At 46.9% G+C, this 17,949-nt stretch overlaps 2 non-coding genes and 3 pseudogenes across 2 annotated transcripts; 2 read left to right on the plus strand and 3 right to left on the minus strand.

Moving 5' to 3' along the window:
• Positions 1-227: 227 nt before the first annotated feature.
• On the minus strand, positions 228-346 carry LOC138218721 (5S ribosomal RNA; annotated as a pseudogene).
• Positions 347-878: 532 nt separating this feature from the next.
• LOC138216731 (5S ribosomal RNA) lies at positions 879-997 on the minus strand. The gene has a single exon (XR_011180443.1). It is a non-coding gene; the product is annotated as a 5S ribosomal RNA (ribosomal RNA).
• A 10,899-nt stretch (positions 998-11,896) lies between these two features.
• Positions 11,897-12,032, plus strand: LOC138243649 (U1 spliceosomal RNA; annotated as a pseudogene).
• Positions 12,033-14,649: 2,617 nt separating this feature from the next.
• LOC138219026 (5S ribosomal RNA) lies at positions 14,650-14,768 on the plus strand (annotated as a pseudogene).
• A 624-nt stretch (positions 14,769-15,392) lies between these two features.
• LOC138243715 (U1 spliceosomal RNA) lies at positions 15,393-15,562 on the minus strand. Its single transcript, XR_011192336.1, has one exon. It is a non-coding gene; the product is annotated as a U1 spliceosomal RNA (small nuclear RNA).
• Between the last annotated feature and the right edge of the window lie 2,387 nt (positions 15,563-17,949).

Consider the following 17,949-nt stretch of genomic DNA (forward strand, 5'->3'; position numbering starts at 1 on the left):
CACTGATCTGTTGTTCTGGTAGGCGAACTGCAGGGGGTCCAGGGACTCTGTGATGGAGTAGTTGATGTGTGACAACACCAGCTGATCAGAATAAAAAACGCTCATGCTAATACACAAGCACCCGTGTCTCGCCAAAGCTGACAAATAAACAGACGGACAAGCCGCACTGCACGTGTGAACAGGGGAATGAGCGAGCGAGCGGGGATAGGGCGCCTCCTGCGCTTAAAAGCTTACAGCACCTGGTATTCCCAGGCGGTCTTCCATCCAAATACTAAGCAGGCCCATCCCTGTTTAGCTTCCAAGATCAGACGAGATCAGGCGTGCTCAAGGGGGTGTGGCCGTAAGCGAGAGCAAGGCTCGCTGGCACCCTTCTTATTGAGAGGACAGCTCCGTCACCTCTTTTACGACGCTGCTTTTTTTCCCTTGCGTTTTTCTCTTCTTCCCACGTTCTCTCTCTTCACTGCCTTCGTCCCCGCTCTTTTCACTTCAGCCTTTCACTCTTGCTTCCTTCCAATGAGGACGGAGCTGCGGGAGAAAGGGCACTATAGAGGATCGCTGTGGAGAGCTGCTGCTGTGCTTTGACATCTGAGCTCTGTGGAAAACGATCTCAATACAATTCTGAAAAACGCGACTCCCGGAACGCCAGCCGAACAAGTCTCCACAGCCGAAGCGCTGTGTCTCTTTTCAGCTGGCGATAAACCTTTCCTCGATCCTTTGCGGACTTGTAAAACTGTTCCTGATCAGAATAAAAACCGCTCACGCTAATACACAAGCACCCGTGTCTCGCCAAAGCTGACAAATAAACAGATGGACAAGGTGTACTGCACGTGTGAACAGGGGAATGAGCGAGCGGGGATAGGGTGCCTCCTGCGCTTAAAGTCTTACAGCACCTGGTATTCCCAGGCAGTCTCCCATCCAAGTACTAACCAGGCCCAACCCTGCTTAGCTTCCAAGATCAGACAAGATTGGGCACATTCAGGGTGGTGTGGCCGCAAGCGAAAGCCATGGCGCCTAACTAGCTACTTGAAGCTATGTGTGGCTGGGGCTCTGTGTCCCCCGAGCGGGACTGAAGGATCGTTCGTGTGCAACTCTTTGGAAAGGAGCCTCTTTCCAAATCGCATTGCGTACCTGGATGTTGGCGAATGTGCTCCCTTGTGTTGGCTTGTCCCGCACTGGAGGAGAACAAACAAACTGCACGGAGGAGCACAAGGCAAGTCTTCACAAGACAAAAACGTCCAGTGCACAGCACTCTGAAAACATTTCTGGGCTGTCGCGTGTTTATTTCAGCACATAAAGCACACCAGTCCAACACGTCGGCCGGGCTCGCAGTGCCTCCGCCCTCTTGTGGCCTTGCAGCGTCAGAGCAAGAGGCTCCTTCTCGCTGCCTTTCCGCTGTGTTGCAGAGCCCCGAGAGGGAACCTGGAGCGCACACTTTGAGGGGGGCGGGGAACCGCGTTCGCGCTCTGCCCCCGGTCTCTTGCGCGAGTACTAAATCTCACGGCGCCAGCCAGCGGCCAGGAGACAAATACAATATCGCGGGACAGGGGGGCCTCGTCATTGATTGTTACATATGAGACGGGGATTAGGAGGAGACCCCGACTGATTGGTAAAGGGGAACACTAACACCAGAGAGACACCCCCGGAGTCTCTTTTTGAGAGACGCCCTGGGATTTCTTAATGGCCAAGGAGGGTCGGGACCTCTGTTTTATGCCTCCCCCGAAGGACGGCGCCTGTTTGTGCAGCAGAGTGTCGCCATCAGGATGCTGGGGCATAAGAAAGCCACACAGACCGCAGGGTGAGCGGTCCCTACTGGTCCCAGTCACACCTCCTGCAGGAGCAGCAGCAACATGAGCTTTTCCGGGGGGAATCTCCCATCCGGGTGCCGGCTAGGCTCACACCTGCTGGGCTGCCGTGGGTGAGCCCAGTCGAGAGTCGCAGGGTGAGATCTAGTCACCGGGGAGAAACGATACAAGCGAAGGATTACTCGGCTCCCAGCACTTGAAAAGACCGACAAATGACTCATTCCCGCCGGAGCTGAATGTACCTGAATTCCCCCGCCCCGCTGTGTTTGCTGTATTGTCTTTGAAGCCGGCCCCCGAGACGAGACGGGCTGTTCCTGTGCCCCAATTAACACTTTACAGGTGCCATTCCCCTGCATTGTGGCCATTGTCGGTGGTCACACGCGATAAGATAAGGTGGAGGAGAGCGGGGCACGCCCAGCGCCAGACATTCAAGGAGGGGGCTGTGCGAGGTGAGGTGAGGTGCGACATGCCGGAGCCCCGACGCTGCTAATGCGGAGCACTTGTTGAACTGGCATTGAAAGGACGTGTGCTCACAGAGCGAGCCTTCCCTGCGGCGGAGCGTGGAAACTTTCACCCCACGCTGCAGGAGTTGTGTCCCCTGCAGCGGTGCTGAGAGAACAGCACAGAAGGCAGCAGGCTCTGGAGAGCGGGTAAGAGACCGAGCCTTGTGGGCAGACGAGCAGGCCCGTTTTTTGGAAATTGCTGAAAAGGCTCCGGTGTTTGTTCGGTGTGTGCCAGGCGCATGACTCGAGCTTGTGTAGCGAGCTGCCGGTCTGGTGTAATGCAAATGAGGCCGATTGCATCCTGGGACATGTCGGAATGCGCAATGGCGACTGCAGATGTGTAGGAAACGGCGCGCTCATTTTCTCGTTTTGCCCACACTTTTGAGTGTTAGTGTGGCGTGTGAGTGTGCGAAAGAGTGGGCCCAGCAGGAGGCGGTGGCGTGCGGGGCGAGGAGCTGGGCTAGGCTGCGCGATTTGTGCTGTGGGTGCGGGCCACTTGCAGGGGCTTGTACATCTTATACTTACCTGGCAGGGGAGATACGTTGATCATCCTGTAGGTGGAGTAGTTTGACTGTTTCTTGTTTTGTGGAAGCAGTGTTTGTTTTGCAGTTTATGAGATGGCAACCTTTAGATCCCGCAGGAATGCTGTACGTTTTGAGCTTTTGGATGACCTCTTCATGGATCGTATGCAGTTCAGCAGAAAAGTGTTGCAGAAGGAACTTGGCTTTGAACTTCGGCACTTGGATTTCATCTTCGCTCTGCCAGGTCAGAAAGCATTTGAGGTTGTGTTTGCTACCTATCCTCTGTTTGAATAATGCGTGGATGTGTTTGAGGCAAAAAGAGGGAAAGTTCCTGCACTTGAGAAGATCAACTTGCAGCCTCTGACACAGAGAGAGAGGAAAACGGTGCATGTTGTTATGTTCTCAGAACTGGCAAAGACAGAGGACATTCATACCTGGCTTAACCAGTACTGCACCGTCCACCATGGAACTGAGGTTAGAGATGTTGATGGTATAAAAACAGGAGCAAGGAAATTCGAGGTTCACTTGCTACCGGACAGCGTAAATGGAGGCTTAAGGCACCTGCCGTCTACAATCCGGCTGGGTGCCTGCAATGGCTATGTGTTTTATATGGGACAACCAAAGGTGTGTCGGCGCTGTGGTGCTGTGGGACACCTGGCATCATCCTGCACTGTGAAATGCTGCAAGACCTGTGGCAAACAGGGACATTTAGCCTCTGACTGTTCAATGCTGCCAAAGTGCAATTTATGTGGCTCGGAAGGACACATTTTTAAGAACTGCCCTCACGCCTACGCCAATAAACTCAAAATGAGAAAGGATGAGGCAGTGCTTGTTTCAGCCAAACCGGCCCGAAAATCCAAAGCAAACAACAAGTCAAACAAAGAACCCTTGTTGGACAAAGACTCTCAGCCTCCAGCCACGATCAGTCCTGCTGTGGCTCCGGGGCCGGTGGAAGAGAAATCCACTACGCCCCCACAACCGCAGACTGCACCAGACGAGCACGAGGGTTTGAAAACCCCCGAGAACAGCAAGGACCCCTCCCCCACTCCTGCTCCTCAGAATGAGGGCCAGTGTGGGGCCCCCCGGTGGAGCGGGTCCAGCGAGGATACCCAGGATTCAGCGGAGCTGCTTTTCTCAGACTCTGCAAGTGCTACAGATGCCCTCCTCTCCTCCATCCAGTCCATCACGGAGGATCTGCAGCAGCTGGTGGGTGAGGGGGAAGAGGAGACTGGTGCATCGGCTGCACCCCATTACCCTCAGTGCTCCCAGGAGCTGGACTTGAGGAAAAGGAAAAATGACTCTGTTTTCTCCCCGAGCGAGGAGGAAGGAGAGCATGGTGATGGGGACAGCTGGAACCCCTCCACCCCTCCCTCTACCCCCTTCCTTGAACTTAGTTCAAGACTTTAAACTCTCAGACACATATAGACGTACAGATGCAGCCATTCAAAATGGGTGAGGTATTTCACGGCATACCGCGACACGCCCACCGGGGTATCACGCGGTATCACGTGTGTCACGTGACTAGCTATCCGGCGTCGCCTTGTAAAACCGCCAGGGGGAGCTTAACCTCTCATGTACAGCATTCGAGCCTTTAATTTTGAACTGTGTATTACAGCATGTTAATCATCAGTCATTCAAATGTTGGTATATTTTATGAAAGCAAGATTGCTCAGTTGGACAAAAGTACACAACCTACCTTTATCAGAAATATTTATGCATCAAAGCCTTTACTGAAGATATTACTAATAGTATTAATAATGGATGACTTTGGACAAGCTGTATACTCAAAGTATAATTTCTTTAGCACATTTGTACAAGCACTTGGAATCTGTCCAAGCCATACTTTGTCAGGCATTTTGTTTTACTTCAACGGGCATAAAAACTTCCTTGCTTTTAACAGGGCGTTTCATAATTTCTAACTACGAAAATGATTTAAAATGCGACACCTATCATGAAAAGAAAAAAATACACACCAGTATTCCATTTCTCCCTAAACATTGTAAGCTTCGAAGTCTTTAACTAACGTGATACCGGAGTCAACAAGCATACTTTTAGAATTTGATTTAAAGGGAATATAATATGGAATCGCGTATCTCAAGAATTTAATAACGGTATGATTATATCCGTGTACTGCGGGAGGGCTGTTTCGCCTGCCTGCTTATGCGAGCTGTCTTGTAGCCTACTGGTCTAGGTGCGTGACTACCAACTGGCAGGTTGTGTGTTCGAATCCAGCTGGTGCTGGACCTGTCAGTTTTATTTATTTATTTTTTAATCGCGTAACATAAACATATTACCATATGCAAACTGTACTGTATACAATATGTATATGTATATTTAATGTCTTAACTGTGCCCGTTTAAGTATTGAATATTCATATCTAATTTTACCACTGAAGGGAAATCTTAACATAAACATACAGTATATGGCTGGTCTCGGTACTTTAAAGAAAAAAATACACACCAGTATTCCATTTCTCCCTAAACATTGTAAGCTTCGAATGAAACCACTACATAAAGACATAAATATAGAAATCTTAAGATTTGTTTTATTTAATGTTGGTAGCAGGATGAACTCTCAGAGTGTATATTTTGTCGCAAAGTTGCTACAAGATGTTAACAGTGAAAAAGGTATTTAGAAATGAGTTATTTCAAGATGAAAAAGAAAACATACACGAAACATGGTTTCATTACGACCAGAATCGGTCTTGAGATATTTTTAACTTGATTTACAGTATTTGAGAGGTATGTCTTAACACCGATACTACAGTGCTTAAGTACTGCTCACGTATATGTTTCTAGGTTTATATTATGCATTTCATACGGTCAGATTACTTTTGAGCAACTAATAAGAAGCGCTAAACGGTATGCGTTTTAGTTTCGTTTTTTGCTGGAACCCGTGGATTGATTAGAGATATCAAGTACATACAAGTCATTTTTTAAATGTTGTAGTTCATCTTGAAAAAATGTTACGAGTACATCATCTATCAACAATTACACAGGTTCTGTTTCCATATTGCGGATTTTGGTTAGGTACAGTATTATCAAATCCAGTGGCGCTGTGTGTTACTTTACTGAGTCCCAATCTGTGATTGAAACCTATAAAACTGGTTTAATTCGTCACAGCCAGCACTCTTCAGGTGTGAGGGTCTTCTGCTCAGAATGAAACGCTAAAATGTTTGTGTATATTCTAATGGTAGTGGGGGCAGGGTGTGTGGGAACAGGTTTGTTCTTCACACCTGAAACATTTTCTCTGAAAGGATTTTCTTCGCAGTTTAACCGATCTTGGTACAGCATGTTACAGTTTACTAATATTAACCATATTAATTTTAAGTGCTTAATGTAAAATCTTGTAAAAATATATTTTCATTGTTCAAATATACATTAATATACATTAAGTCTGACTATCATATAATACGTTAAATACAAAACTAAAGAAAAAATAGGGTTAAATATAATTCAAAATATTTTGCTAACAATGTTAACTGTTTATGAATAATAAAATGTATTAACTAAGGAGTAGGATGGCACAGTTGTTAGTATGTTTTTTGTTTTGTTTCTTTTTCATAAATACAACAGTAGTACCTGATGTCTCAGTGGCTTTCAAAATTAAATTATGCATGCAAACCTGTGAACTAGAAAGATAACTAAGATTTTAATACTAATTAAATGACCGCGGGCACTTCCCACCCCCTCTACATTCTCAGAGTAGAACAGACTAACCTTCTAATGAAAGACGGTCCACCCCCCACGGACAGGAAAAGTGCCCACAGGCACTTAAACTTAATATGGTCAGTAACGGAAAACAGTAACATGGTAAGAAGGAGCACGTACAAACGTTTTCGAAATAACCACATGTAAGACTCTGATCCTAAAAATGTTTAGGGAGAAAGTGGAATACTGGTGTGTATTTTTTCTTTAAACTACCAATACCAGCCATATACAGTCTGTAACGTAGGGATTTCTATATGTCTTTATTTAGTGTTTACATTAGTGACAAAGGCTAAACTTTTAGCTTCAGTAACGTGTACATATCTCCCCTTTTTATAAAACGACTTGGTTGAAAACTGTTCCAGAGCCACTGTTGTTTCATCAGTGAAAAGTACATCATGAAATGCCTCTCCCTGTTCAACCCACTGGAAAAAAGAAAAGGAGCATAAAGCTTCTGATGGTCATAAACGATATTCATTTAGGAGCAGCATCAGAGGTATGTTTTTAACTGCACTGCATTGGAGAGAATACCATAGTGTGTTTTTTTTTTTACTCCCTGGCGGAAACTGGCTTCCAGAAGAATCAGTATGGCTCAGAGATTAAATAAAACTTCACAGACATTAACGAAGAGCATAACGCGTGTACTGTAAACACTGCAAGTACAACCCAACTCTCTGCAGGAGTGCTGGCTGTGACGAATTGAACCGGTTTCACGGATATTTTCAAAGTAGGAGGCGAGATTTCCAGCGAAAGACACCCCCCCCCCAAAAAAAACCCAGTAAATACAGTACTTACTAGTTAAAGGCTAGGCTCCCGACTACGGCGAAAGGAACCCTTCTTTCATTAGAAGACAATGAACATATTTTAGCCCTGAATGAATTAATAGCAAACATGGTTTACATAAAAGACATTTTTCCAAGAAAGTTTAGCCTTTATCACTAATGAAACCACTAAATAAAGACATAAATAGAAAAATCTTAAGATTTTTAAAATACATGACTTTGCTAAAATTTATTTGAAAATAAAAACAATTACAACCGCCAGGGGAGAGAGAGAACAGGGGAGGGATGTTGGTTTTGCATAAGGGGCGGGGCTATGGAAAGTAGGTATGTTTGGGAATGTGTAGTTACATGTTCTGGCTGTTTGTGAATTATCGTTGTTGAGTATGGAGTGTTGAGGTATTGATTTTGTGTAATGCTTTATGTTGAAAATTGAGGTGGATTTTGTTTATGATAAACAGGATAAACTGGGATGGGAGGAAGGTTTGGTTTTGCATAAGGGGCGGGATTATGATAATTGGAGGACTTTGCGAGTGTAAAATGGTTTGATTATTTGATTTTGTATTGTGGTTGTTATCTATGTTTTTGGTTGGTATTATGTTTATATGGTTGTTTTTGTTGGTTGGTTGTTATTATGGTTATTAATAATACGATCTATAGTTGAAATCTGAGCCTAAATAAAAAGAAAAAGCAAGTGATTAGGTTTATGAGCAATCTAATTACTTATTCGTTTAAAAAGCTATATAAAATAAAGTTTATTATTAATTTGCTGGACAGAGCGGTGAACATTATTATGCATAAGACAAAGATAACGATCCTGATCAGTTTAGAAATCTGTGTACGCTGTAAGGTTTTTACTTCTTAAACTTTTAAAATACACGTTTTGAATAGAAAGAAATCCTCTTCCTGGTATAGCAAACCAGCACGTCTTTTTTCTCCAATCAGAGGGGTGTCAGATGGTGTCAGCCAATCACCGTAGCAACGGGTGACTGTTCTCAGGCGGTAGATGTAAACAGCTTAATGTTCGTGTTAAATATTTTTTTTTAATTAAAATTCATTCTATACAGCAATCGCATATTTGGGTACCGTTTCATAAAACTTTCATGCTTAAAATGTTTAGGGAGAAATGGAAGACTGGTGTGTATTTTTTCTTTAAACTACCAAGACCAGCCATACACAGTACAGTTTACATACATACAGTAATGTTTTAAATTAATATCGTTTATGACCTTCAGATGCGTTATGCTCCTCTTCTTTTTATGCTCAGCTACTAAAATTTCCCTTTAGTGGTAAAATCCATATAAATATTCAAAACTAAGCGGATTAAAATGTGCACAGTAAAGACATTAAATGATTAAATCTATGCACTACCAACCAATGCACCACGAGTGCCCCTGTCGGTCATTTTGGCCAGCCAATCACTTGCCCTGCGGTACCCTCAGGTGCCCCGCGGTGGCTTGTGGGTAGGTTACCGTACCGCGGGTTTTTACCGCGCATTTTGAATGGCTGCATCTGTATATATCCCACAACAGCAGGATATACATGGTCAGGGAGGAATAGCAGCTCCAGAATTGACTATTGCTTTGTCTCAGAGAGAGTGAAAGTTGTTCGGGTCACTCTTCAGGCTGTCTTCTTCTCAGATCATCAGGCTTTAGGGTGTAGAGTGGAACTCCAGGGCGGGACTGTCTTTGGCCCAGGCCTCTGGAAACTCAACACAAAGCTGCTAGAGAACGAGGGGGTAGTATCCCGCTACAAGGAGAAACTATCACAGTGGCTGTCCTTGCAGTGTCTGTACGGGTCAGTAGGAGAGTGGTGGGAGGAGGTGAAGGTGAGGACAAAGGCCTTTTTCATGGCTGAGGGAAGGAAGGCTGCTGCCAGACGGAGAGGAGTGCTAGCCAGGAAACAGAGGCAGCTGCAGCGTCTCTACACGATGCTGCACAGTGGCTTCGATGTGCTCGATGATATCACCCTTTTAAAAAAGGACATCCGGAGCATAGCCAAAGAAAGTAGTCGAGGAGTGCTGTTAAGAAGCAGAGTGCAGTTCTTGGAAGAAAATGAGAAGTGTACTCGCTTCTTTTTCAGGAAAGTGGCAGGCTCCAAGTCTGTCATGGAAAGTGTAGTTGATGAGGAGGGACGAGAGAGAACAGAGCCGAGTGCTATCCTCTCCTGCACCGAGGCCTTCTACTCAAGACTGTACAGCTCTACAGAGGTAAAGGATGAAGAAATTCATTTTTTTACCTCAAAGCTAGAAAATGTTTTGAGTGAAGAAGATAGGGAAGTACTTGAGAGGGATTTGACAGTAGAAGAGCTGAGACAGGCTATGGAGAGCTTACAGAAGGGGAAAACTCCGGGTGCTGACGGGCTCCCTAAAGAATTTTATTGCACCTTTTGGGATCTGCTTCAGGATCCGCTACTGCTCCTATTCGAGGAAAGCTATAAGACAGAATTGCTGCCTGACTCCTTAAGAGAAGGCACTATCTCTCTCTAGTTTAAGAAAGGAGCAAAGAATGACATAAAGAACTGGAGACCCCTCAGCCTGTTAGGCGTGGACACTAAGATCCTGTCCAAAGCCCTTTTCCTGTGCCTACAAAATGTAGTGGCCTCACTGGTAGGGAAAGAACAGACTTGTGGGATAGCAGGACGCCTGATGAGCGACAACCTGGCCTTGTTGAGGGATGTCTGTCTGTACTCAGAGGACCACTCCCTCCCTCTGTGCATTTTAGGTGTAGACCTAGAAAAGGCCTTTGACCGCCTAAACCGGCAAGTACTTAACATCGGTACTTGAGCACATGAAGTTTGGCCCCATCATGAGAAAGTGGATTAACCTGCTGTACACAGGTAGCAACAGCAGAGTAATGGTTAATGGCAATAGATCACGCCCCTTTGAAGTCTGTTCAGGGGTGAGGCAGGGCTGCCCATTATCCCCCTTGTTATTCGTTTTGGCTATGGAGCCCTTAGCCTGTGCCTTGCGCCAGGATCAGGCCATTAATGGGATACCAGTGCCTGGAAGTGGGGGAGAAGAGGTAAAGACATCTCTATACATGGATGACGTCACCCTGCTAACTCTCTGACAATGCCTCAATTAGCAGAGGTCTGCAGTGCTGTGATTGTTTCTCTTTGGCTTCCTCTGCAAAAATTAACAAATCTAAGAGTGAGATTTTTTATCAGAACTGGAGGGAGCCAAAAGAAGGACATGATCTCAGGCTGCAAGAGAAGAGAATTAAGGTCCTGGGGGTGTATTTTGGAGAAGAGATGGGAACAGTAAATTGGCAGAACAAATTGCCAATCTTAAACAAAAAACTGATGCAATGGAAGGACCGAGACCTCACCATGACAGGGAAGGTGCTGGTCATCAAAGCCCAGCTCTTGCCTGTCTTGAATTTTCTGGCTTCTACCTTCCCAATCCCACACCTTGTTGCGGTGGTGCTGAGGAGATTGATGTTTCAATTTCTATGGGGTGGGAAGCAGGAAAGACTCAGAAGGGAAATAATGTACAGGCCGCTACCCTGAGGGGGTAAGTCTGTCCCAGATATTGCTACGAAGCTGCTGTGCATTTTCCTGGCCTCTGTGCTGAGAGGCTTTGCAACAGCACCTGCAGCGCGCACCTGGACTTATTTTTCCAGGCTCTGGGTAGGTAGGGAGGTGTTCAGAGTGTGGGGTGTCAGACCCAAGCTGGATGTCCCACTCTCTGACACATGCCCTGCAATTTATGGGACAGTTGAAAGTTTTCTAAGATCTCACCCAATTGGCCATATTCCCCTCCGAGATGTCAGTGTCCAAAAACTGGAAGATTTCGTTGCACCCCAGAACAATAGGCAGACCCCTGTGGGCATTTTAACATCAGCCCAAACAAGGAAGGTGTGGAAACACACATCCTCTAAGTTTCTGTGAAACATTCACAGAGATTTAGCCTGGAGTGTCGTCCACCAGTGCTTACTGGTACGAACTTTCTTGTACCGTAGGGGCCTCACCCCCAGCCCTCGCTGCATTAGGGTGGGCTGCAGCGAGGAGGAGACTGTGACCCATCTCCTGTGGTCCTGCTTTTTTGCTAAGGCCTTCTGGGTACAGTTTGAAGATTGGTTGCAAGCTCTCTCGCCCCAATTTACCCTGACCGCTGCTTACGTCATATATGGCATCTCTCCTGTCAAACTTCCTCCTGACTTGTTTGACAGGATCTGGGCCGTGGTGAACAGTGGGAAAGACGCCCTGTGGAGAGTGAGGAACATGAGGCTGTTCAAAGGCATCGAGGTCCCAGTCAAGGCAGCAGGTAGCCTGGCCCTGTTCATCACCCGAGAGAACTATTACCTCAGAGATCTGTGGAGAGAAGGGAGGGAGGAAGCAGAAAATCTGTGGGAAATAGAGAGCATAGGTCAATATCTCAAGAAACTGTGAAAAACATTATCATGTTTAAGTAAAGAATGTGATTTGCACCAGAAAAAAAGAAAATTGTTGCTATGTAACTGTTACAGTGTCAAAATGTAATAAGATGTGATCATATATACTGTTTTAAGTATGTATATTAATGTAAAGCTTTCTGATTTGTGATATCCTGTATTTTTTTGTGAAAAGAAAATAAAGTTCTTAAAAATCGAATCGGTTCACCCAGAGCGAGGCTCGGCCATTGCACTCCGGCTGTGCTGACCCCTGCGAATTCCCCAAATGTGGGAATCTCGACTGCATAATTTCTGGTAGTGGGGGACTGCGTTCGCGCTCTCCCCTGATGTGCTTGGTCCAATATCAGATACGGAAGAGTTATGACACCACGTGCTGCGATAGGATCCCAGTTCGAAAGCCACTGCTGGTTCCCGGTTTCTTTTAGTTAGAGGTCCGGAGAAGCATTTCAAGCTGGTTACACTACTCCTTCCGGACATTCATTCCCTTTTCAAAGTCAGTCGTTTTGCTGTAGTCTGCATTATTTAGGCTGATTATCGAGGTTAGCCTTTATTTGGTCAGTGGGGCCTCGGTACTGTATGCTAATTCTCAAGACAGTTTCACCTGTTTTCTGGGTGAACCTCCTTCTTGATCAAGATATCTCCCCTGCCAGGTAAGTATAAGCTGTACAAGCCCCTGCAAGTGCCCCGCACCCACAGCACAAAGCGCGCAGCCTAGGCCTGCTCCTCACCCCGCACACCACCGCCTCCTGCTGGGCCCACTCTTTCGCACACTCACACGCCACACTAACACTCAAAAGGGTGGGCAAAACGAGAAAACGAGCGCGCCGTTGCCTACACATCTGCAGTCGCCAATGTGCATTCGCAGCATTTCCCGGGATGCAATTCGGCCTCATTTGCATAACACCAGACCGGCAGATCGCTACACAAGCTCGCGTCATGCGCCTGCCACACACCGAACAAACACCGGAGCCCTTTCAGCATTTTCCAAAAAACGGGTGTCATGGAAATATAACTATCAAGGAAGCCACAAGAGAGAGTTCTCACCTGAGTAAGGTCTTTATTTCAATATTGCAATATTGGGAGCCCTGCTGCCACTTCGCAAAGTGCAACCAGAGACTCAATTTGTTACAAGCAGTACAGGGTTTTTATAAGACGTTGCGCTGTAAAAAAGTTCAGCACTTGGTCCCTTCTAAAACTTCCCCTTTCTCTAAGAGAAAACAGATTACATCATAGAGCGAGAGAAGAAAAACTAGATTTGTTATTCAAAGCTTATCAGTTACTTTCAGCTAATTCTAATGACCCAGACAGCATATATTGTTTTGGTACATTGTCTTCTAAACTAACCTAAACAGTGTACTTTGTTGACGAACTGTTTTCTAAAATTCTGCACGTACTGTAGCATAGCAGTTATATCCTTGAAATATTATCTAAAAGCACCAATATATTTTTTTGCAAAGCTCTCTACATTTTTAAGAATCAATTAACTCATTAGATTTCCACTTCACTACAAGCTCGAGTCGTGCGCCTGGCACACACCAAACAAACACCGGAGCCTTTTCAGCAATTTCCAAAAAACGGGCCTGCTCGCCTGCCCACAAGGCTCCGTCTCTTACCCGCTCTCCAGAGCCTGCTGCCTTCTGTGTTGTTCTCTCGGCACCGCTGCAGAGGACACAACTCCTGCAGCGTGGGGTGAAAGTTTCCACGCTCCGCCGCAGGGAAGGCTCGCTCCGTGCGCACACGTCCTTTCAATGCCAGTTCAACAAGTGCTCCGCATTAGCAGCATCGGGGCTCCGGCGTGTCGCACCTCACCTCACCGCGCACCTCGTCTCGGGGGCCGGCTTCAAAGACAATACAGCAAACACAGCGGGGCGGGGGAAGTAGACGACACGACACATGCAGGTACATTCAGCTCCAGCGGGAACGAGTCATTTGTCGGTCTTTTCAAGTGCTGGGAGCCGAGCAATCCTTCGCTTGTATCATTTCTCCCCGGTGACTAGATCTCACCCTGCGACTCTCGACTGGGCTCACCCATGGCAGCCCAGCAGGTGTGAGCCTAGCCGGCACCCGGATGGGAGATTCCCCCCGGAAAAGCTCAGGTTGCTGCTGCTCCTGCAAGAGGTGTGACTGGGACCAGTAGGGAGCGCTCACCCTACGGTCTGTGTGGCTTTCTTATGCCCCAGCATCCTGATGGCGACACTCTGCTGCACAAACAGGCGCCGTCCTTCGGGGGAAGCGTAAAACCGAGGTCCTGACCCTCCTTGGCCATTAAGAAATCCCAGGGCGTCTCTCAAAAAGAGACGCTGGGGGTGTCACTCTGGTGTAAGTGTTCCCCTTTACCAATCAGTTGGGGTCTCCTCCTAATCCCCGTCTCATATATAACAATCAATGACTAGGCCCCCCTGTCCCGCGATATTGTACTTGTCTCCTGGCCTCTGGCTGGCGCCGTGAGATTTATTACTCGCGCAAGAGACCGGGGCAGAGCGCGAACGCGGTCCCCTGCCCCCCACAAAGTGTGCGCTCCAGGTTCCCTCTCGGGGCTCTGCAACACAGCGGAAAGGCAGCGAGAAGGAGCCTCTTGCTCTGACGCCGCAAGACCACAAGAGGGCGGAGGCACCGCACGCCCGGCCGACGTGTTGGACTGGTGCACTTTATGTGCTGAAATAAACACGCGACAGCCCAGAAATGTTTTGAGTGCTGTGCACTGGAGGTTTTTGTCTTGTGAAGACTTGCCTTGTGCTCCTCCGAGCAGTTTGTTTGTTCTCCTCCAGTGCGGGACAAGCCAACACAAGGGAGCACATTCGCCAACATCCAGGTACGCAATGCGATTTGGAAAGAGGCTCCTTTCCAAAGAGTTGCACACGAACGATCCTTCAGTCCCACTCGGGGGGCACGGAGCCCCAGCCACACACAGCTTCAAGTAGCGAGTCAGGCGCCATGGCTTTTGCTTGTGGCCACACCACCCTGAATGTGCCTGATCTTGTATGATCTCAGAAGCTGAGCAGCGTTGGGCCTGGTTAGTACTTGGATGAGAGACTGCCTGGGGATACCAGGTGCTGCAAGCTTTTGCTCTCTCGGCCAGCAGGGGTCGCCGTTGGTACCGTAAGCTTTGGGAGGAAAACCTGGAGGATGGAAAGGTGATCTATAGCCTCATCTCTAGAGATGTTTTGTTGCTATGGCATGTGTGTGACCCATATAAAAAAAAAAAACGTTTGTAAAACGAATATCGAAGTTGCCTCTAAATCTGCAAATGAAGATGAATCGATAAACCACTTGTTTTTCGTATAACTATACATATATTCATTTATTACTGATTTCATTCATTGAGCACGGATACAATAGAGGTACAGCCATTCACTGCTTGACATGTCTGCACTGGTACAGAACCTAGGAATCAGAAAACGGGTGAAACTGTCTTGAGAATTAGCATACAGTACCGAGGCCCCCATGACCAAATAAAGGCTAACCTCGATAATCAGCCCAAATAATGCAGACTACAGCAAAACGACTGTCTTTGAAAAGGGAATGAATGTCCGGAAAGAGTAGTGTAACCAGCTTGAAATGCTTCTCCGGACCTCTAACTAAAAGAAACCGGGAACCAGCAGTGGCATCGACTCCTTTCGAACTGGGATCCTATCGCAGCTCATGGTGTCGTAACTCTTCCGTATCTGATATTGGACCAAGCACATCAGGGGAGAGCGCGAACGCAGTCCCCCACTACCAGAAATTATGCAGTCGAGATTCCCACATTTGAAGAATTGGCAGGGGTCAGCACAACCGGAGTGCAATGGCCGAGCCTCGCTCTGGGTGAACTGATTTCGATTTTTAAGAACTTTATTTTCTTTTCACAAAAAAATACAGGACATCACAAATTAGAAAGGTTTACATTAATATACATACTTAAAACAGTATATATGATCACATCTTATTACATTTTGACACGGTACCAGTTACATAGCAACAATTTTCTTTTTTTCTGGTGCAAATCACATTCTTTACTTAAACATGATAATGTTTTTCACAGTTTCTTGAGATATTGACCTATGCTCTCTATTTCCCACAGATTTTCTGCTTCCTCCCTCCCTTCTCTCCACAGATCTCTGAGGTAATAGTTCTCTCGGGTGATGAACAGGGCCAGGCTACCTGCTGCCTTGACTGGGACCTCGATGCCTTTGAACAGCCCCATGTTCCTCACTCTCCACAGGGCGTCTTTCCCACTGTTCACCACGGCCCAGATCCTGTCAAACACGTCAGGAGGAAGTTTGACAGGAGAGATGCCGTATATGACGAAAGCAGCGGTCAGGGTAAATTGGGGCGAGAGAGCCTGCAACCAATCTTCAAACTGTGCCCAGAAGGCCTTAGCAAAAAAGCAGGACCACAGGAGATGGGTCACAGTCTCCTCCTCGCCGCAGCCCACCGTAACGCAGCGAGGGCTGGGGGTGAGGCCCCTACGGTACAAGAAAGTTCGTACCGGTAAGCACTGATGGACGACACTCCAGGCAAAATCTCTGTGAATGTTGCACAGAAACTTAGAGGATGTGTGTTTCCACACCTTCCTTGTTTGGGCTGATGTTAAAATGCCCACAGGGGTCTGCCTATTATTCTGGGGTGCAACGAAATCTTCCAGTTTTTGGACGCTGACATCTCGGAGGGGAATATGGCCAATTGGGTGAGATCTTAGAAAACTTTTAACTGTCCAATAAATTGCAGGGCATGTGTCAGAGAGTGGGACATCCAGCTTGGGTCTGACACCCCACACTCTGAACACCTCCCTACCTACCCAGAGCCTGGAAAAATAAGTCCAGGTACGCGCTGCAGGTGCTGTTGCAAAGCCTCTCAGCACAGAGGCCAGGAAAATACACAGCAGCTTCGTAGCAATATCTGGGACAGACTTCCCCCCTGAGGGTAGCGGCCTGTACATTATTTCCCTTCTGAGTCTTTCCTGCTTCCCACCCCATAGAAATTGAAACATCAATCTCCTCAGCACCGCCGCAACACGGTGTGGGATTGGGAAGGTAGAAGCCAGAAAATTCAAGACAGGCAAGAGCTCGTCTTTGATGACCAGCACCTTCCCTGTCATGGTGAGGTCTCGGTCCTTCCATTGCATCAGTTTTTTGTTTAAGATTGGCAATTTGTTCTGACAATTTACTGTTCCCATCTCTTCTCCAAAATACACCCCCAGGACCTTAATTCTCTTCTCTTGCAGCCTGAGATCATGTCCTTCTTTTGGCTCCCTCCAGTTCTGATAAAAATCTCACTCTTAGATTTGTTAATTTTTGCAGAGGAAGCCAAGGAGAAACGATCACAGCACTGCAGAGCTCTGCTAATTGAGGCATTGTCAGAGAGGAGCAGGGTGACGTCATCCATGTATAGAGATGTCTTTACCTCTCCTCCCCCACTTCCAGGCACTGGTATCCCATTAATGGCCTGATCCTGGTGCAAGGCACAGGCTAAGGGCTCCATAGCCAAAATGAATAACAAGGGGAATAATGGGCAGCCCTGCCTCACCCCTGAACAGACTTCAAAGGGGCGTGATCTATTGCCATTAACCATTACTCTGCTGTTGCTACCTGTGTACAGCAGGTTAATCCACTTTCTCATGATGGGGCCAAACTTCATGTGCTCAAGTACCGATGTTAAGTACTGCCGGTTTAGGCGGTCAAAGGCCTTTTCTAGGTCTACACCTAAAATGCACAGAGGGAGGGAGCGATCCTCAGAGTACAGACAGACATCCCTCAACAAGGCCAGGTTGTCGCTCATCAGGCGTCCTGCTATCCCACAAGTCTGGTCTTTCCCTACCAGTGAGGCCACTACATTTTGTAGGCGCAGGAAAAGGGCTTTGGACAGGATCTTAGTGTCCACGCCTAACAGGCTGAGGGGTCTCCAGTTCTTTATGTCATTCTTTGCTCCTTTCTTAAACAAGAGAGAGATAGTGCCTTCTCTTAAGGAGTCAGGCAGCAATTCTGTCTTATAGCTTTCCTCGAATAGGAGCAGTAGCGGATCCTGAAGCAGATCCCAAAAGGTGCAATAAAATTCTTTAGGGACCCCGTCAGCACCCGGAGTTTTCCCCTTCTGTAAGCTCTCCATAGCCTGTCTCAGCTCTTCTACTGTCAAATCCCTCTCAAGTACTTCCCTATCTTCTTCACTCAAAACGTTTTCTAGCTTTGAGGTAAAAAAATGAATTTCTTCATCCTTTACCTCTGTAGAGCTGTACAGTCTTGAGTAGAAGGCCTCGGTGCAGGAGAG

This window comes from Lepisosteus oculatus, chromosome 14, assembly GCF_040954835.1.
Source record: "Lepisosteus oculatus isolate fLepOcu1 chromosome 14, fLepOcu1.hap2, whole genome shotgun sequence".
Classification (NCBI taxonomy): Eukaryota; Metazoa; Chordata; class Actinopteri; order Semionotiformes; family Lepisosteidae; genus Lepisosteus; species Lepisosteus oculatus.